This window comes from Aegilops tauschii, chromosome 2, assembly GCF_002575655.3.
Source record: "Aegilops tauschii subsp. strangulata cultivar AL8/78 chromosome 2, Aet v6.0, whole genome shotgun sequence".
Taxonomy (NCBI): Eukaryota; Viridiplantae; Streptophyta; class Magnoliopsida; order Poales; family Poaceae; genus Aegilops; species Aegilops tauschii.
In genome coordinates this window covers 611,515,179-611,536,458 of record NC_053036.3, presented here as the reverse complement: position 1 = coordinate 611,536,458, position 21,280 = coordinate 611,515,179, and the positions used below count along the sequence as shown (strand labels likewise).

The 21,280-nt window shown below is 47.9% G+C and overlaps 1 long non-coding RNA gene and 1 pseudogene across 1 annotated transcript; one reads left to right on the top strand and one right to left on the bottom strand.

Moving 5' to 3' along the window:
- Positions 1-10,128: 10,128 nt before the first annotated feature.
- Positions 10,129-13,169, bottom strand: LOC120973817 (uncharacterized). Its single transcript, XR_012203934.1, has 2 exons — positions 11,094-13,169; positions 10,129-10,983 (listed from the first exon to the last, which is right to left on the bottom strand). It is a non-coding gene; the product is annotated as an uncharacterized lncRNA (long non-coding RNA).
- Positions 13,170-13,665: 496 nt separating this feature from the next.
- On the top strand, positions 13,666-20,824 carry LOC109737882 (cytochrome P450 81Q32-like; annotated as a pseudogene).
- The last annotated feature ends 456 nt before the right edge of the window (positions 20,825-21,280 follow it).

Sequence of the window (21,280 nt, the reverse complement as noted above, 5' to 3'; positions counted from 1 at the left end):
GTTTGTGCAAATCCCGTATTGTCATCAATCCACCAAAAAGGGGGAGTTTGTAAGGGCATATTTATCCCTAAGATGTTTTGGTGATTGATGACAATGCCTTTGCGGACTAATCGTGTGCATTGAGTTTTTCAGAGATTCATCCTTTGGCACGAGACGATTCCCTCCCCTCGGAGTTTGAAGCGAAGACGGTGTAGTCCTTTAGATTCAGTCTGGTGGACTAGTTTCGTAGGTGTCACCGTACTATAAAGAGGGGGTCCGCTTTGGAAAGGCTAGGGTGGAATCATCACGTACACATCCCTTGCACACCCTCCGAGCCTTTCCGCTTCAATGGAGAGCTAGTTCCTATCCTCTTTGTGCCTGTTCTGGTCCCAGCGGTAGTACCGCGTGTCGGAGCGGTAGTACCACTTGGGAGCTACAAGCGGCAGTACCGCCCTACAGCGGTAGTACCGCTTGGAGCCCCCAGCAGTAGTACGGCTGCGGCTACGTGCTTCTACCGCCTCAACTCGGGCGCTCTTTTTTCCGTGTCGGGTGTTACGGTACTTGCTGCGGCAGTAGAGGCGATAGTACCGCTCGCGCGGTAGTACCGCCCCTACCACCGCGGCAGTACCGCTCTTGGTCCAGCGGCAGTACCGCGAGTGGGAGCGGTAGTACCGCTTAGGTTGTTAAGCGGTAGTACCGCTCTCTGCGGGGCTGGTGTGGGGGGGTAACGGTTGGATTGTTCCCCCCACTATAAAAGGGGGTCTTCTTCTCCATAGTTGACCTATCTCTTCCCCCCAAAGCTCCATTGTTGCTCCAAGCTCCATTTTTGCCCGATCTTTCTCCCTAGCCAATCAAACTTGTTGATTTGCTCGGGAGTGGTTGAGAAGGCCTCGATCTACACTTCCACCAAGAGAAATTTGATTCCCCCCACTAATCCCTAGCGGATCTTGTTACTCTTGGGTGTTTGAGCACCCTAGACGGTTGAGGTCACCGCGGAGCCATAGTCCATTGTGGTGAAGCTTCGTGGTGTCATTGGGAGCCTCCAATTAAGTTGTGGAGATTGCCCCAACCTTGTTTGTAAAGGTTCGGTCGCCGCCTTCAAGGGCACCAATAGTGGAATCACAGCATCTCTCATTGTGTGAGGGCGTGAGGAGAATACGGTGGCCCTAGTGGCTTCTTGGGGAGCATTGTGCCTCCACACCGCTCCAACGGAGACGTACTTCCCCTCAAAAGGAAGGAACTTCGGTAACACATCCTCGTCTTCACCGGCTCCAGTATTGGTTATCTCGTGCCTTTACTTGTGCAAGCTTATTTGTGTTATATCCCTTGCTTGCTTGTGTGCTTGTTGTTGTTGCATCATATAGGTTGCCCACCTAGTTGCATTTCTAGACAACCTACTTTGATGCAAAGTTTAATTTGGTAAAGAAAAGTTTAAAATTGTTAGTTGCATATTCACCCCCCCCCCCTCTAGTCAACTATATCGATCCTTTCACCTGGGGCAGGGGTTAAGGAAGGGTCTGGAAGGTGTGCCCAAGAAAAAGGAGAGGAAGAGATCGGGGAAGATAACTGCCTCCAAACAAGCCAGAGCACATAACAGCCAGACGATGGATTCTGAAGAGCGTGTACCCGTGAAAGGTGCGGCCATGTTCCATCTCACGGGCGAACCGATGCTACCGCCGAAACCGCTGGAGGCACTATCAGGGGATCTCAGGAGACTGCACGACCATGTGCTGTCGACTGAGAAAATCCTACTAGCCTCAAAGGATCCAGGATATCCGACATACGCGGCTCGTGTGCCTGAGGGGAAGTGCTACGTCGAGACACGGCCCGCGGAGGTGTTCTTCCTGCGGTTTGACCATATCTTTGAGATGTTTCTGACAAGGCGGCTCGATTTTACAATCATCCGCCTTTTTGCACTACATATGAGCTCCATCATGAAGAGTGAAGAAGTCTCGCAAATCTGTGTGGCGGATCCATACTACATGCACGAGTCTTTCTTGAGTCTCGGCGACTTTGAGCGTGAAACCGCTAGGGACTACCTCCAAAACTTCATGGTACAGAATAAGGACCGGGAAATTGTCCTCGTGCCTTATCATCCAAAGTAAGTCAGTTCCGGACAACCCTTTCTGTACATTTTCAATCATTCCTTCTCGCTCATATGGGGAATAATTTGAGGTGTCTTTTCCCCGGAGCAACGGGCGCGCCGTCCTTATCGTTCTTTACCCGCAAGTCTCCCACGCCGTGTATTTTGACCCTTCCAGAGACTACGAGAAAAAGGACTACACCCACATAATGAATATTCTAGATGATGCTCTCCAAGGCTTCAGCATTAGAGGTGGCCACATGCAGATCAGGAAACAAAGGACCAAGAAGATGGGTTTCGCGCATAAAACTAACTTCTTCTGCATCCATGTCCCAAAACCAAGCAAGAAGGATGGATTCTACATCGTCCATCTCATGATTCAGGTCAACACGGATCACTAAAAGCTTCGCATGACAAGCAGAAATGATGATCATATCCACAAGTGGCTAGAATCTCATGGAGAAGCAGATTATAAACTTAGAGATGACTTCTTTCGCATCCAAAGGGACATTGCGACAATCATCATGAAAGAAGTCGTCGATGAGTAGGGGATGTTCCACCACGGCCCTATATCGCGAGCTGACGTCCGAACTCGCATAGGCATGCAACGTCTAGACCTCACGCCGTTCAAGAAGCTAGGGTCCATCCTCGATGATATGGAAGGATGGAACTTCTAGTGATTTATGATGCCGATGATGATGATATGTGTCGGTTGAACTTGTATACTTTTTGTAGCGATGAAACTTTGTGATGTCCACGGTCCCTGCCAAACTTGCGTAACGCTACTTTGTTAGTTTGCGTACGATGACCTGCGTACCTCTAGTTAATTAGTTTGCGTACTGTATGTTGCATCTAGTTGCTAACGCTTTCTTTTTCGTGTTGCTCTAGTATATTTTGTTGCATATGATTGTACATCCTCTTCATGAAGATGCATCTCTAACAGGTACCTAGTTTCTTGATGGCGAGATGGAAGTGCTATGTCGTGTACAAAGGGAAGGTTCCGGGGGTGTACAACGAGTGGCCTGAGTGTCAGACGCAAGTGAATGGGTTCTCGGGCGCCAGCCATAAAGGCTTCAAAAGCAGACAAGAAGGAGAAGCTAGTTACTTGAGGTTCACGCTAGCGTGAGAGAGGCCTCGTAACCGCCGCCTTATGTACTGCATAGTTCCGCTCTCACTCATAGTGATAGCTCTTCTCGCGTATACCTTTGTTTAGATGGATGACGTTGTAGTTGCAAGTATTCGAGACTTGCATGTATCGCTATTTTCGAGATGATGACAAGATAACACTTTGTGTTGGATGATGATTATGATGAGACTATTTATATGTATATGCTATGATTACATTTGTGGTCTCGCAGGCATTTGTATGTGTATCATGATGACATTTGTATGTGCTAAAGATTCTTCTATAAAGCCTATTCAAACACAAAACAAATATGCAGAAAAAAAACAAAAACTATTAAAATTAGCAGTAGCGAGTGGAGAAAAGTTAGCAGCAGCGCGATAGTAGCAGTAGCGCGCACAGGAGAAGCGCGCTATAGCTATTAGCAGTAGCGAGCTCCACGGAAGAACGTTGCTGCTACACTTGTATATCAGTAGCGCGGGCGCGCACGCGCTACTGCTACGGGTTAGCTGTAGCGCCTTACTAGTAGCGTCGCCTCCCGCTCTACTGATATACCTAGAACCCGCGCTGCTGCTAGGCTTTTCCCTAGTAGTGCGTGCTTGTGTTTGCGTCATGGTAGATCGAGTCGGAACGTTGGTTTGGCCACGTTCGAGGATAGATTTGTGTCAAGCCAGGTTTGTAGCTGGATCGGTAGTGTAACAACGGCAGGCGCAGGATGGCGTCCAGGTCAAGCGGAGGAGTGCGCAGCTCACGTTCGATGGCCGGATCGCCAGGAAGCGTACGTGGGGTGACCGCGGCGAGCGTGGGCGCTACGTCCTGGTTAGCTACAAGGGACTTTCTAGGTCTCAGTCGACTGAGACTTCACGAAGTCTCAGTCGGCTGACGTCACCCTTGGCAGATTAGGCCTACTTAGCATGGGCTTGTGGTGTGGGCTTGCTTGTTTGTTTGTTTTTTATTTTTGCTGTCTGTTTGGCCCGTTGTACCTGTAATCCTGCCCATGAACGTAGCAAACACACAACAAAAAAGCAAAAAGCCCATGTATAGCTAAACAAGAGGAAAACTTTTGCTCCTCTCCCAGTTGTACGTTCTCTCTGTCAGGTAAAACCCTGAAGGAATCCCCAACACAAACTCACAACACAAACTCCACTGACTGAGCGTTGAGTGGAATGCTCTTGTTCAAAACAGTTGCTTCTACTTGTGTGTCCACATTATCAGCAATCCACTGCACAAACCCCTGGGTACAGGACAGTCGACCAGCTCCAGCAGATAGCCAAAACCACTATTCCTAACAAGCTGGGCCCTGCGGTGGCTCTTCCACACGAGATTGACAATCTCAAAGAAGTATGGCACACTGCACCGGCTGTAAGCTTTAGTTGCAATCTCATCAATGGTGGCCTTTGTTGTGGTTGGGTCAATCCTTGCTCTTTGCTGCAAAAGAAATATAGAAGGTAAAAAGGTGTGTGAATTTATTTGAGCTGGAAAACTATAAAAAAATGGAACCCCAACTGATGAAAAAAAAAGAAAAAGTAGTGATGTACCTTCTTTTTTCGTTCCAAAAGAGCTTCCCGTCGTTCTTTCCTTTGAGCACTTTTACTCAGCTGGCGGAGGGAAAAACAAAAAAAAAATCCATTAGGTTGGGGCAAGAAAAAAGAGGCAACATAGTTCATGCATTATCTTTTTTTTTAAACAACAAAAAAAAGTGGATATTTATAGATAAAGTGTTACACACCAATGTCAGAACTTCTTCGTATAGCAAACCCTCTGATGCTTCATTGTGAGTGATCTCGACATCATAGCCTCTCTCTTCTAAATCAGTATCTTTAACACAACTTATCTCCGCCTTCTTCATTTCTATCACTCTCAGGTTTCCCTCCTTCAACTTCAAAAGCTGTACCTGTGTGCGGCTGTGTTAAAAAAATGCATATGATACATTAGTGTTGCAAGTAACTTGTATCTCTTGGAACATACTCTAGGCCAAAAAAGATAAACAGCAAATACAACACACATATGTTGCAGGTAACTTCCTTGTTCGCTCATGCTTACAGAAAAACAAAAGTAGCAGACATTGTAAGCATACAAAGGGTGATTGCATTTAACATACCACATTGTTTAGGCAATCTCTTTTTAAGTCTTTGGACTCCTTCATATGATCCTGTGTGAAAAAAAAGAAAATGATGATGAGATCCAAAACAAACTGTGCAAAAAATAAGGGGTTAAATCAAAAACACAGAAAAAAGACTGAGTACGTACAATTTTAAGCTGTTGACCTAACCCTTCTTTCAAGGAGGACTTGGTTTTAGTTTCGATCTCGCGTTCAATCTGCATGCGGGCATCCATCAGACCCTGCTCATAAAAAAAAGAGGCACTAATTTATCTAAATATATATCACAAAAGTGGATTAACACAGAAACAAAAAAGGACAAAAATACCACTGGATACCCTCTCAAACTTTGCTGTGCCAGTGAGCTAAGAAAAAAAGAAAAACTGCACAAAAATCATTCAATAAAGTTATGCATCAGAGAGTGTTGTGTTGATCTTAAATCTAAATTCAGATTAGGGGAAATCAAACATAAAGGTTGAGATCATTTCGGTTAGTAGGGCGGGCTTGAAAAAAGGTAATGCTCAGTGAGATGCAGGAGGCCCAAGACAAAAAATCCATATAAAGAATCTGGGAGTGTTTGTTTTACTAGTTACGAGTACATTAACAAAATCCCAAACGTGCTTTTCTTTGGGCTTGCTTCATCTTAGCCAGCAGCTTTGGGATGATGATAGTTCCGATGTTGGCAATATTACGAGATGCCCTAATTAGCCATGATGAATAGCGGCAATCTCCTATCTCTAGAGAGACAGCAGGTAGTTGACTAGAAAAAAGGGTAAAAACTATCAACTACAGTGGGATTAAAAAACACTTGCGAATGATGTTGTTTCCCTTCCTGCACTGGTCTCTGAATGATGTAACGTATCTTCAGAAACCAGTGAGAGAAAATGAAAAAGCATGTCTCACCCTCGACTTGAGTGAAGGAACGGAGTCTGGCTAGAAATGACCAGCAAATCAACTATGACATACTCTCTCTTTAGTACAAAGACATTTTTAGAGTAAAATAGTACTACGTATAACCCCACACTGGCGCAGCCTGATGTATAACACCACACTGGCCCAACAAAATCAATTATCTCAGTATGCCGAATGCCTCAGAAAAATTCAAACAAGCATTGGCAATGCTCGGTGCAAGCACGCAACTGAGCAGACATCAGTAACAACTAAGTACGAGTACATCACAGCAGAATTCAAAAATAGTTACCTTTGAAAAAAATACGAGGTCGAGCTAAAACAAAAGCACTAATACGCTGCCCTCAGATTCCTGATTCGCACCAATAAAAAAGCAGGAAAAAATATACTTCTAACTAGTGAGGATGGTTAATCCGTTCACATATTTCTACTTGTAACTAGTAAAAGGAAACACTCCCAGATTTTCTTATGAAAAATGTAAAACATCAATTGTCTGTTTTTGGCAGTTCACCTCATCAGCAGGGCGCGAGGACTCTGGAGGGGCGCTCGGATCGCCGAGCATCTCCTCACGGGCGTCGCCGAGCATCTCATCGCCGGCGAGTTCCGCCGCGGAAACCCCACCCCCGTGATGTGGCTTCCTTCCTCTCCCGTTTTCTCTCTGTGTCTCAATTCGAACAGTGCCGTTGGGTGGCCTCTAGAAAGATGTTGAGCCTGGATCCACATTCCAGTGACTTAAAAAAGGAAAAAGGAAAAAACAGCACACCGTGTAAAGTCACTCCTTTCCTTCACAAAAAAGCATTGGAAAAATGTATATGAATTAAAAAAATATGAAAAAAAGAAAAATACACAAACTAGTTGTGAGATCAGGTGCTTGATTTGTGTTTGCGGGCATGGCGGAAAACGGCGGTATTAGGGTGCTCGTGCGAAACATAGTGAGGGTAGAGGATTCGTGGGGGAGCTGCCCCGTTCCGACCAAGAAAAAAAGTCTACTTGTGAAAAAAAATGTTTGTAAAACGACATGCAACTGCCCCATGTCTCTCGACGCGCCCCCTTCGACAAAACAAAAGTCCCCCCTAGTTGCTACCAATCTAGAAGACATGTAGTTGCGTGCCTAGTATGAGACATGCAATTAGGCCCCATGTCTCTCGACGCCCCCCCCCCCCCCCCGACAAAACAAAGCCCCCTAGTTGCGAGCAAAACTAGAAGACATGTCATTGCACGCCTAGTGTGGGACATGCACCTGGTCCCCATGCCTCTCGACGCCGCCCCCTTCTGACAAAACAAAGACCCCCCTAGTTGCAACCAAACTAGAAGACATGCAGTTGTGTGCCCATTGTGGGACGTGCAAACTGTCGCCTCTCCCCGTACAAACAAGCAATGGAAGTCGGGTTGCAACCAAGTTATAAGGCATGCAGTTGCAACTAAGTTAGAAGACATGCAGTTGCGTGCCTAGTGTGGGACATGCAACTTGCCCAATCTCTTTCGACGCCGCTCCCTCCGACAAAACAAAGCCCCCTAGTTGCGAGCAGACTAGAAGACATGCAGTTGCATGCCTAGTGTGGGACATGCAACTGGACCCCATGCCTCTCGACGTCGCCCCCTCCGACAAAACAAAGACCCCCTAGTTGCGACCAAACTAGAAAACATGCAGTTGCGTGCCCATTGTGGGACATGCAGCTGACGCCTCTCCCTGTACAAACAAGAAATGGAAGTCGAGTTGCAACCAAGTTATAAGGCATGCAATTGCGACCAAGTTAGAAGACATGCAGTTTCGTGCCTCCTGTGGGACATGCAGCTGGGCCTCATGTCTCTCAATGCCGGCACATCCGACAAAAGAAAAGCCCCCCCCCCAAGTTGCGACCAAGTTAGAAGACATGCGGTTGCGTTCCTAGTGTGGGACATGAAACTGGGCCCCATGCCTCTCGACGCCGCCCCCTCCAACAAAACAAAGCCGCCCCCCCCCCCCAATTGCGACAGAACTAGAAGACATGTGGTTGCGTGCCCATTGTGGGACATGCAGCTGGCGCCTCTCTCCGTACAAACAAGAAATGGAAGTCGAGTCGCAACCAAGTTATAAGGCATGCAGTTTTGTGCTCCTGTGGGACATGCAGCCGGGCCCCATGTCTCTCGATGTCGTCCCATCCGACAACACAAAAGGCCCCCTCTCTCCCCGAGTTTCAACCAAGTTAGAAGACATGCAGTTGCGTTCCTAGTGTGAGACATGCAACTTGCCCGATCTCTCCCGACGCCGCTCCCTCCGACAAAACAAAGCCCCCCTAGTTGCGACTAAACTAGAAGACATGCAGTTGTGTGCCTGGTGTGTGACATGCAACTGGGCCCCATGCCTCTCGACGCCGCCCCATTCTGACAAAACAAAGACCCCCCCCCCCCCCAGTTGCGACCAAACTAGAAGACATGCAGTTGTGTGCCCATTGTGGGACTTGCAAACTAGCGCCTCTCCCCGTACAAACAAGAAATGGAAGTCGAGTTGCAACCAAGTTATAAAGCATGCAGTTGCGACCAAACTAAAAGACATGCAGTTGCATGCCTAGTGTGGGACATGCAACTGGGCCCCATGCCTCTCGACGTCGGCTCCTCCGACAAAACAAACACCCCCTAGTTGCGACCAAACTAGAAGACATGCAGTTGCGCGCCCATTGTGGGACATGCAACTAGCGCCTCTCCTCGTACAAACAAGAAATGGAAGTCGAGTTGCAACCAAGTTATAAGGCGTGCAGTTGCGACTAAGTTAAAAGACATGCAGTTGCGTGCCTTTTGGGGGGCATGCAACTAGGCCACCTCTCTCCCTTGCTGTCGCCCCCTCCGACAAAACAAAGGCCCCTGTAGTTGCGACCAAGCTAGAAAGACATTGCAGTTGCGTGCCCATTCTGGGACATGTGACTAGCGCCTCTCCCCGTATAAACAAGAAATGGGAGTCAAGTTGCAACCAGGTTGTAAGGCATGCAGTTGCGACCAGGTTAGAAGACATGCAATTCCGTGCCCGTTGTGGCACATGCAGCTGGGCCCCGTGTCTCTCGATGCCATCCCATCCGACAAAACGAAAGGTCCCCCCTAGTTGCGACCAAGTTAGAAGACATGCAGTTGCATGCCTAGTGTGGGACATGCAACTTGCCCGATCTCTCTCGACGCTGCTCCCTCCGACAAAACAAAGCCCCCCCCCCCCCCCCGAGTTGCGACCAAACCAGAAGACATGCAGTTGCATGCCTAGTGTGGGACGTGCAATTGGGCCCCATGCCTCACGATGCCGCCCCCTTCCGACAAAACAAAGCCCCCCTAGTTGCGACCAAACTAGAAGACATGCATGCAGTTGCGTGCCCATTGTGGGACATACAACTCGCGCCTCTCCCCGTACAAACAAGAAATGTAAGTCGAGTTGCAACCAAGTTGTAAGGCATGCAGTTGCGACCAAGTTAGAAGACATGAAGTTGCGTGCCTACTGTGGGACATGCAGCTGGGCCCCATGTCTCTCGAAGCCGCCCCATCCGATAAAAACAAGGATCCCCCTAGTTTCGACCAGGTTAGAAGACATGTAGTTGCGTGCCTAGTGTAGGACATGCAACTAGGCCCCATCTCTCTCGACGCCGCTCCGATCCCTCCGACAAGACAAAGGTCCCCCCTCCCCCCCCTCGAGTTGCGACCAAACCAGAAGACATGCAGTTGCATGCCTAGTGTGGGACATGCAACTGGGCCCCATGCCTCTCGACGCCAGCCCCTCCGACAAAACAAAGACCCCTCCCCCCAGTTGCGACCAAACTAGAAGACATGCAGTTGCGTGCCCATTGTGGGACATGCACCTGGCACCTCTGCCCGTACAAACAAGAAATGGAAGTCGAGTTGCTACCAAGTTATAAGGCATCCAGTTCCGATTTTTCTGAATCTCCCACCATCCACACAAATACCGACAACCCCCTGTTCTTCAAACGGCGTGGCAACAACAACTTTCTTAGGTATTTTCTATGCATCATGGAAAAAACACAAAAACAAAGACAAGTATGTGAGTGTTTTATCAAAACCATGAAACTTCCTTTTGTCTCTGAATCATTTAAAAAAATGGTAAAAAACACAATTTAGATTTTTTTTGCTTGATAAGCGTATTGAAAAAAAAACTGAGCATGAATACATGTTCAAACATACTTGCAGATACTAAAAACTCCTGCAAACAAATCTTATATTTTTACTTATGCAATTTCCAATTCATAGATCATATTACCCCACCCCTTCTCTTCCCTAGGAATCAGATTTGCATTATGTGTTCAGATATATATACTTGTAGCATACCCATATAGAAGAAAAAAATAAAAAAGGAAAAAGAGATACATACCATCATGCCCAAACAATTGTCTGTCCTTGTGAGGCGGTGAACGAAAGGAAACCCGATGAAATCATCACTGAGAGGCAGCAACCCTTGTAGCTGAAAACACTCTGTCTCATTAAGTAGAAGCCCCCTGATGCGAACAATGCCTTCACCATCATCGCTTGAAGCTTCAATGGGATCACCCTCTTCCATAGGCTGTTCATCTTCGGAGCCGCTGCCCACTTGGATCACACAAATAGCTGCCCTAGGCGAAGGTTCATCCAGGAAGAACACCACCATCTGACCCTTCCCTAGCTTGTTGTCATCATAGAACTTCCTCCAACCGCTCCCATACATAGCACTCTTTGTATGACCCTTTTAACACTTTACAGTGTATGTCCTTTGGTTTGCCACAAAGTCACCTTCTCTCTAGTCACATTATTGAAACGGACCCTTTCATTGCAAGGCACAACCTGATTTGAACACAAAATAAAATAAAAAATACAAAAAGTTAGGAGTGATGTCACGACAAAAGTTATGAGTATTGTGATGACATTAGTACAAAAAGTTAGGAGTGAGTTACCCCTGCATTGTTGAACTCCTCCCATGCAAACATGCTGAAACCACTTCCCTTGCTCTCATAGTTGCAATGGTTGAAACAAACTCCACAAACCTCCTGTGCACATCCAAAAAGAAAGCAAAAAATAAAATAAATTAGAATGGATAACTCACTAAAAATAACAGTTTATAGTGTCTTCTTTGATCTCAGAAACAAATATATATTTCACCATGTATTCATGCAACTTTATGACTGTGAAAAAGCCCAAAAACTACTTACCAGATGGTACAACCAAAAAAAATTACATATTAAAAAAGTGCTTCTGCCGTAAAAGGCTAGTGGTTCAGTTTTGGGAAAAGAGAGAACGAAAAGTATTGTTGTACATGTGGTTACGATTACACTCTTCTGAAATAGGAAATACAAACAAAAAGTAGTTTTCAAATAGCTTCACACATGGTCCATCAGGTTCCTGGAGTTAAAAATCCCTGCCCACCCAAATGACAAAATCTTGCTTTTTAATGTTTATGACTAAAATTAATTCACAATACGATGCTAATCCAGGCTAATATATTTCATTTTTTGCTACTCGACATATCAGAAAGTACTCCTGTGAGGTCATGAGTCTAAACTCTGAACTAAAAGTACCTACATAGAAATTGGTGGTGCTACTAGTACTACTTCCAGTAAAAAAAATACAAAAAGGTACTAATCACTCTGTTATAGCTACTTGGCTTTACTGCTAGTTCTAATCAGTGCCACAGAAGTAACTGGGTTGCGCTTGAAAAATCTAGAAAACAAAAGAGAAAGACGACACCACATACGCTGCTAGCGGATTTGAATCAATCAACTGATCGTTAGTTGACTATCTACAATACATCCTAGCAGATTTGATCAAGCAAACTTGGTGCTAACTTTGAACGTGCATATTTGGATCAGGTGCTCTAAGACTAAACAAAAGTGAAAAATGTACAAAGACATACAGTGTTAGTCTCAAGTGCAACCAAAAATCAGCAAACAATGCAATGAAAAAAAAAAGAAAAAGCTATGAAGATATAAAACAGCACTAGCAATATGCCTATGCTAACTACCACTGGAAGTGACACTATGAACATAGAAAATGGTAAAAATGAAAACTATGGTCAGTAAGATGAACATACCAACAAGTCTAAAACTATATTCAGTCGTATGAACGTACCACTGCAAGCCTGAAACTATGTTCAGCAAAACCAACATACCACTGAAAGTCTGAAACTATGTTATGTACCACTGAAATTCTAAATATTAACTATGGACATGGCAATCATCTATATATCATGAAAATGTATAAAAAGCTATGAAAGTCTGAAAGTCTGAAACTACTAGTCACTGAAAGTCTGAAACTACTAGTCAACTGAAAGTACTAGTCACTGAAATCCTTTATGAACGTATCACTAGAAGTCTGAAATTACTAGTCAACTTCCTCCGGTGATAAAAGATACATCATCCTCTACTTTCACTGGGAATGATTTTCAGCATTCTATTGACACACAAAAACAAAAATACAAAACATCTTAACGATAGAAATGCTATAAACAAAAACAAAAAATCCTCTAGATTACTTTAATCAAACAACTATCCATGAAAAAAGAAAAAAGGGATCTACATATATGCATACATGCAAACCCTAAATATACCACTAAAATTCAGCATGCATCTTGATACACACGAACACAAAAGAAAAATGAGAAAAAAAAGATCTAATAAAAATACAAGTGCTGCACACTGGGGGGCGATTCTCTACTTGAAACTACTATGCCGTATTACTTGATACAAAAAAACCTACAGCCCCACTCAGATCTATGGGGGGCGTGTGCAAACAAAAAAAAAACACAAGCAAAAATTCTGGGACTCACTTGACCAGCAGCATCGGCCATCTTTCTCTCTGTCTGGTATTGCAGGAGCGGTCGGATCTGAACGTCAAAAGAACCCCTCCGGAAACACCAAGCACTTGTACAGATTTGGGAGAGGGAGAAAATGGAGAGAGTGGAGAGGATAGAGATGAAATGACTGTGCCCGCTCCCCTCCTCATATTTACCACGGGGTAGCCTCTTCCCCTTCCCCTCTTAGTTACCCCGGTGCCCGCTCCCCTGGCTCCCCTTCCCTCCCAGCGGCCCGAGAAAAAAAAACAACGGAAGAAGCCCATCCCGAGACAAACTGCCCAGCCCACAAAAACCACAAACGCTCGCCCGCGGCCAAGCTTCCACGTAAAAAAAAGAAACGGGCCGGTCCGCGCCTTAGACAGGCCAAAAAACGACACAAAAGTGACTAGCGTGAATCTACAAGCAAGAAACAGATCGGATGGCTAACCAGTCGACTGAGACTTCGCGAAGTCTTAGTCGACTGATTTTTAGCAGCGCCGTAGCTACAAATATGGCTGTACATCGAGTCAGTTGTAACAGTTCGAGCTGGAAAAAATCGCTGTTTAGCAGCGAGGCATTCGTCGCCACAAAATCTCTGTGTGCTCACTTCTTCTTCCACCTCCGTCTCTAGAGAGCTAGCTAGGGTAGACACCAACAATTGGTATACAGAGCTTCGGTTCGGGCGATCACCGGCGACCATGGCGTTGGTTCCTCACGGCGGTGGCGCGGGCGGATCAGCGTCGATGGCGATGCCGATGCTCACGGTGGACAACTACACCATCTGGGCAATCAAGGCGCAGGCCATCCTCGACGTGCACACCGTATGGGAGGCGGTGGCGCCGGGCGACGCGGCGGTGAACGCGCAGAAGGACAAGACGGCGTGCGCGTTGTTACTCGGGGCGTTGCCGGAGGACGTGCTGCTGTATGTGGCGACGAAGCTCACCGCCAGGAAGGTATGGGACTCCCTGAAGGTGAGGTTCATCGGCGCCGATCGGGTCCGCGCGGCGAGGCTGGCGACGCTGCACGGCGAGTTCGACCGCCTGAAGATGGCGGACGGCGGGGAGCTCGACGTGTACGGCGGTAGGCTCGCGGCGATGGCGGCGAGGTACGCCAACCTCGGGGAGACGCTGAGCGACGCGGCGCTCGTCAAGAAGCTGCTGGATATGGTGCCGGATCGGCTCTTCCCGGTCGTCGCCGGCATCGAGCAGTTCCATGACGTGACGACGATGGCGTTCGACGAAGCGCTCGGGCGGCTGCGCGCGTTCAACGAGCGAGTTTGGCGTCGACGGCAGGACGGCGGCGAGCGGGCTGACGACCAGCTCATGTACACGGCGGCGCAGCGGCGGGCGCGGGAGCGGCAGCACGGCGGCGCTCGGGGCGACGACGACGGCAGGAGCGTGGCGTCAGGAGGAGGAGGACGCCGCGGCCGGTGCTACAATTGCGGCGTGCGCGGCCACTTCTCGAGAAAGTGCACGAAGCCGAAGAAGGAGAAGAACGAGCATGCTCTCCTCGCCGACATCGACGCCGAGGGGCCGACCCTCCTGTAGTTCGTGGCTTAGGAGGAGAGTGTTAGAATAAGCCACGGTATGGGTGGTGATCATGTGCGTGCGTGCGCGATGATCGAGCCAGTCGCCGGTCCGTTGCCGCGCCACGGCCGTGGCAAGGTGTACGTATGGGCGTACGTGTGTATCGTGTGTGCATGCGTGCGCATGCATGGGGCGTGTAGGTGCACGAGTACGTGATTGTGTTTGCGTCAAGGTAGATCGAGTCGGGACGTTGGTTTGGCCACGTTCGAGGATAGATTTGTGTCAAGCCAGGTTTGTAGCTAGATCGGTAGTGTAACAACGGCGGGCGCAGGATGGCGTCCAGGTCAAGCGGAGGAGTGGGCAGCTCACGTTCGATGACCGGATCGCCAGGGAAGCATACGTTGGGTGACCGCGGCGAGCGCGGGCGCTACATCCTGGTTAGCTACAAATACGGCTGTATATCGAGTAAGTTGTAACAGTTCGAGCTGGAAAAAAAATCGCTGTTTGGCAGCGAGGCGTTCGTCGCCACAAAATCTCTGTGTGGTCACTTCTTTCCACCTCCGTCTCTAGAGAGCTAGCTAGGGTAGACACCAACATATCCTGTGTTTTACACTATTCTTTCACTAACACAAAGCCGAAATCAAATTAGGCACCTGTTGGTGCCCTGCTTTGTTCAAAAAAAAAAGAAAAAGGAAAAAAAGAAGGGAGCTTTAATCTGAGAAGGAGGAAGATCGAGAGATTTTTCTGAATGATCAGACGTTTTGACTTGAATCTCCTGAGATCGAGGCCTATAAGCCAAAATCAATCGTGTTTGTACCCTGCAAAAAATAAAAATAAAAAGATCAAAAAAAAAGTCCATTTTACTACCTTGAAAAAAGTTGATAGTTCACATAACCCCTGATCTCTATTTCTGCTCCCTTCCCTCCTAAACAATTCCATACCGGACAAAATTGGTCCCTGGATGGTTTGAATCGACTGGATGCTGATCGTGGCAACGGTCAATGGTGGTTTTGACCCGCTGGTGGACCTGCATGTGGTTTTGACCTCGCCTACCTCCTCGTGCACCGTGCCCTCGTGTCTGACCCTGCCGACGACCCCGCGCCGCACCGCAGGTCGTGGCCGACGAGCCAAGCCAGACACCCCACCCCTCACCGCCGTTCTTGCTCCTCACTCTTCTATTCTACCTCGTCGCCTGGCTTATGCCGCGTGATGCGTGACGCCGTGAGTCTCCTCCGAGCCGCCCGAGAGTGCTAGTTCGCCGCTGATTGTAGCCTACGTAGCCACCGCCGATGAATCTCCACCATACCGTGTCCCTGAGCTCCGCCTCGCGATGATCTCCCTCATCTACGGGTTCGTGCACTGATGGTCGGAGACGACTGAATCGAGCATTTCTCAGCTGCTAGCGCTGGCCGCTCCTTGCCGTCGATTCGCCGCCTCCAAGCTTGGCCCGAGCCCGCTGAACTCCTCCACCGCATCTAAGTGAGCTCAGCTTGATTTTCCTCATCTCCTCTGCTTTAATTTGAACAGTAGCGTCATCCCCCGCGAGCTCTGAGCACGGACGCCGCCATGGCCGACGAACTCAAGCAGTTCGAGCTCCCCTGTTGCATCCAGTCGCATGCGCATGCTCCAGGAGCTCATATGATTCTGCTGGGCACTCTTAGTTAGCCCAGACGTGTTCTGTAGCTCCAACCCCCGTCCAGCCCGTGCCACTGTTGTCGCCAACCTCGTCGCCGGCTTCGATTCCGGGGACCATTGGACCGTGTCCACCACCGTTCGTTGCGCGCGAGCCTTAGCTTCCTTGTGCCGCAAACCGCGCATAAAATAGTGCCCTATAGTGAGCACACGGTGAACCTGCGTCGCCGGTTGAGGTTGCCGGCAACTAAATCCGGCGAGCTGATGTTGACGTAATTAGCTTAGTCCTAATTGCTTCTGTTTCACCTAAAAGACAATGACAGGTGGGTCCCCATGGTTAAGTAACTGACTATTGTCTGGACGCAGGTGAAGAAAAGTCACAGAGACATTCATGGTTACTGACGAGGGGGCCCCACTGGTCAAATATCACTTTGACCTCATCCACGTCAGCATCTGACCTGGGCAAACCAGCCTATGATGTTTTTGACGGGTTTGAGATAGTTGAGGGGGGTAAAGGAGCAGAAAAAAAGATCAAGGGATTATGTGAACCACCAACTTTTTTCAGGATAGTAAAATGGACTTTTTTTAAAAACCAATCGTGTTTCTAGGTTGTTCGTGAACCGTGGCAGAGACTAGTCAGATATAGCTAGAAGCCACCAGACTACTCTACCACAACTACTCCTTTTGTCATGTGAAAATTTTGTCTGTGATATTGATACACGGAACATACTTTTGTAACATATTAGATTTTCATAAAGAATTCATCTATGTTTAACTACTGAGATTTTCTCATAAATCTTAACTGACGGTGCTGATGGCTGATCTAATCTTCACTCTTCTCACTCTTTTGAGGGCATTCTTCACAAATTTTCAAAAAAAACACCCACACACGCAGCTGAGCTATGACATCACCGCGTTAGTTTCGCCATGCACCGCTTTAAAATCTGTTCCTGGTTCAGAGAATGACAAGTTCCCCTGTTCAAATATGGAATCATGTATTTGCAAACGTTGATAAAGAATGGTTAGTCAATCTCGAACTGCTGCAACTATCATGATCTGACGACGGTTATGCCAATTCAGTTGTTGTAGCAGGGTATTAATCTAATATACTCATATGTAAATCTTTTTTAAATCTAATAAGTGATTTTTCAACTATCATGATCTGACGATGGTTATGCCAATTCAGTTGTTGTAGCAGGGTATTAATCTAATACTCATATGTAAATCTTTTTAATTGTAATAAGTTATTTTTTTAACTATCAAGATGTGAACTCATTTCTTGGTCTACTGAAGTGTTCTTCCGAAGGTGATTATATGGAGCTTGTGAAGGAAAAAAATAAACCAAGAAGCTTGGGCGATTGTCTATTGGCATCCACCTGGTATACATGACCTCCCTAGAGCTATTCTTAAGTTTCCAGCTCTCACTTTTTAGGTGTACACTTGTCTTTCTATTTTGTTCCGGGGGAAAAGGGGTTGTTGGGTTTTAGCTTGATTTTGTTCCGGGGGAGGGGGGGCACAAATTTACCATGGGAGCAAAGTGTGACAATGTTAGGCAAATTAGAAAAACATGTATCCTTCTATGAACTATATAATATTTCTGAGAGCCTGTATGCATGTCGGTTTTGAGAGTCCGGTTTCTGCTATTGTGGATGCTACCAGTTCCAATCGACAACAATTTATTTTATCTTTTTTAGGATGCAAATCCGGATCCTGTAATTTGCATTCTTAATCCTTTTAGTTAGTCTTTTTAGTGATGACCGTTTTAAGGGCGTCAGTGTTGATCTATGCCATAAAACCCACAGGATTCTTGTTGGCTCTTTCATGAATGATGTTTGCGCTTCTTTTGTACTTCCGATTCTTATGGCAGGAAGTCTCGGTATTGCGCTACTCAAGCCTCTGCCAAATATTCTAATCATTTGTATTTTTTAACTTGTTGATAATTAGATTTTCAGCTAATTTTCTGTTGCATACATAGAAATGCAAGCTGACACTGACAAGCAGAAATCGGACGCCTCAAGTTCCTGAAGTTCATGGCAAATAAGAGAACGTACTAGACTTATTTGTAAGCCTTGGAGCTTGCCCATTGGCACGAGACATCACAAGTTACAGGAATCAGTGACGCAAACATTTATGATCAGAGTTTTCTTGTTGTTGTGATGTAATATGGATATACTTGATTCCATTGTGTGTGCATAGTTAAGGATTTCGTGAATGGAATATTGTACTTTTTTGCAATCAAAGGAAACATTGTACTTGTATAATCAATTTGCTTCACATGAATATATTTTTATCTGATGCTTGAGATGATTATAGAACATTCGAGCTATTAGATTTTTAGATGACCAAGCATTTATTAAAACGATTTGATGTTTTATTATGCATTTCAATTTGCAACTAGAGAGGTTAAAAAATCTTACCGAAATATTTTCTCTGCAACTATTCAGCTGAATCTTGCATGTGGAAATTTATATATGATGTTTTTTTTTATTTATTCATAAGTAGATGAACGAGATTTTTTTTATTGTGTAATCATGCGTTGCACGTGCAAGCTTACTAGTCCTCACCAAAAAGCGGCCGCGGCGACGGCTGCCGCCTGGCCCGGCGCTGGCGCTGCCGTTCCTTCGCCACCTTCCCTTCCTGAAGCAGCCGCTCCACGCTACGCTCACGCGCCATGGCCCGGTCTTCTCCCTCCGCCTCGGCTCGCGCCCCGCCGTCGTCGTTGCCTCGGCAGAGGTCGCCAGGGAGTGCTTCTCCTCCGAGCTCAACGCCACGCTCGCCAACCGGCCGTGCTTCCCGTCCTTGAAGGAGGTCTCCTTCGACTACAGGGCGCTCACCCTCGCCAGCTACGACGCTCATTGGCGCGCCGCGCGCCGCGTCGCCGTCGTGCACCTCCTCTCCACGCGCCGCGTCGACCTCATGGCTCATATCCGACGCCGTTGTCGCCCGAGAGCTGCGCGCCCTGCTGCGCCGCCTCGCACGCGTTGCCGCGGCGAGTGTGGAGCTGAAGCGGCGGCTGTTCGACCTCTCCCACAGCATGCTCATGGAGGCCATCGCGCGGAGCAGGAACACCTACTCCGACGACGCAGTGAGTCTCTCTCGCAGCATCCAACCTCTCTGTTATTGTTCAAGCTCTCTTGATTATTTGACACTCCTGTAATATTTTCGTGTTTGGAATTGGATGGAAGAATCTTCTTGGCGCCGGGACAGAGACGACGTCGTCGACGACGGAATGGGCGATGGCGCTGCTGCTGAACCACCTGGCGGTGCTAAAGAAGGCACAGGAAGAGATCGACACGCACCTCGGCCTCAGCGGCGAGGAGTAAATTGCAGAAAACCACCAGTTTAAAGGTTAGGTTTGCAAAAACCACTACAATGCATTTTTTTGGCACAAAACACCATGTCTTTAGTAATCCTTTTGCAAAAACCACTGATTGGCGGATTAGAGTCGTTTGAGCGCGTTTATGACAGATGGGTCCCTGTTTTTGCTTACGTGGCGTAACGGTTTGGGTTTAAGGCAAAAAAGTCCCTCAATTTTCTTCCTCCATGCAGCCCAGACCCTAAACACGGGCTGGTCCCAATACTTCCTCCACACCCGACTAGCATGCCCGCCGCCGCTCCCTCCACGGGCCGTCGCCGCCCCTTCCTCCGCAGGACGTAGGCCACCGCCGCTCCCTCCACGGTCGCTGCCGCTCCCTACGCAGGACACAGGCCGCCGCCGTCGCTCCCTCCGCAGGATGCAGGCCGCCGCGCGCCGTCGTCGTCCGGCACCGTATCCGGTCAAATCAGTCTCCAACGTCCCCGCCCGACACTGGATCCAGCGGGAACGCCTCGGCCAGATCGGCGTGGTGAGCGCGTGGGGCAACAGCGTCCACATCCCCGTTGGTCATGGGCCGGCACCAGACCGCGGCGACCATCTTTGCCGGCTTGCGACGGCCACGCCGCCCGCGACGGCCATCCCTGCCCGCGAAGAAGAGCCGCCGGCGCTGCCACGCCACCTGCGAAGAAGAGCTCGTCGTGGAGGCCGCGTCCTCGAGGAGTTGCAGTTGGCCGGCCGAGGAGCTCGAGGTGGTTGCGCTCCAAATGATGCTCTAACCCTCATGGACGTCCGTCCTGTTCTGTTCCCATACCCCGATAGCCACCCTCTCGCCGGCGACGAGCGTCCTGTTCTGCTCGGGCGTTGTGCTGCTGGTTTTGTGCACACGGGGCCTAATTGCATTTTCATTTTTTGATTAAGGGGTGTCCATATAAAATTGTTGGGACTAGTTTGTAAATATAGATAAAACCCCATTTGGCATGAAAAGTTATGCCACGTAAGCAAAAACAGGGACCCATTTGTCATAAACGCGCTCAACTGACTCTAATCCGCCGATCAGTGGTTTTTGCAAAAAGATTATTAAAGACATGGTGTTTTCTGCCAAAAAATGTATTGTAGTGGTTTTCGTAAACCTAACCTTCAAACTAGTGGTTTTTTGCAATTTACTCCAGCGGCGAGCCAAGCCGCCTCCTCGACGAGAAGGACCTGCCGTACCTTCCTTACCTCCACTGCATCATCAGCGAGACACTGCGGCTGTGCCCGGCCGCGCCGCTGCTGCTGCCGCACGAGGCGGCCGCCGACTGCAAGCTCCACGGGTACGACGTCGCCGCGGGCACGATCGTGCTCGTCAACGCGTACGCCATCCACCGCGACCTGGCGGCGTGAGAAGAAGGTGCAGTTCTCGATCGAGTTTGGACGTTGGCGACATCCTCCTTTTCTTGGTTTACATTTTACACGCGCGCGATTGAGTTTGAGCAGACGGCATCTCATCCATCGGGAGATGGACACGCCGTGCACCCAAACACATGCACATGTACACGCGCGCACAAGTGAACAAGTTGAGTCGGTCGAATCGAATCCATCGGGAGCGCGCACACAAACATGACCTCTTTTTAAACATCTTTTTATTTTCAAAAATTGTTTCAACAAAGAAAACTTCAACACACGCCAACTTCTTTTTATTTTCAAAAAGATGCTTGTACCATTTCTTTTTTTCATTCGTCAGCCAACAAAACATTGAGCTTCTTTTCTTAACACAATTTCTCAAATCGACGCCGCTTACATACACAAGCATTCACCCATATCCGTATGAACACACGCCCTACCCCTACAAGCACCTGA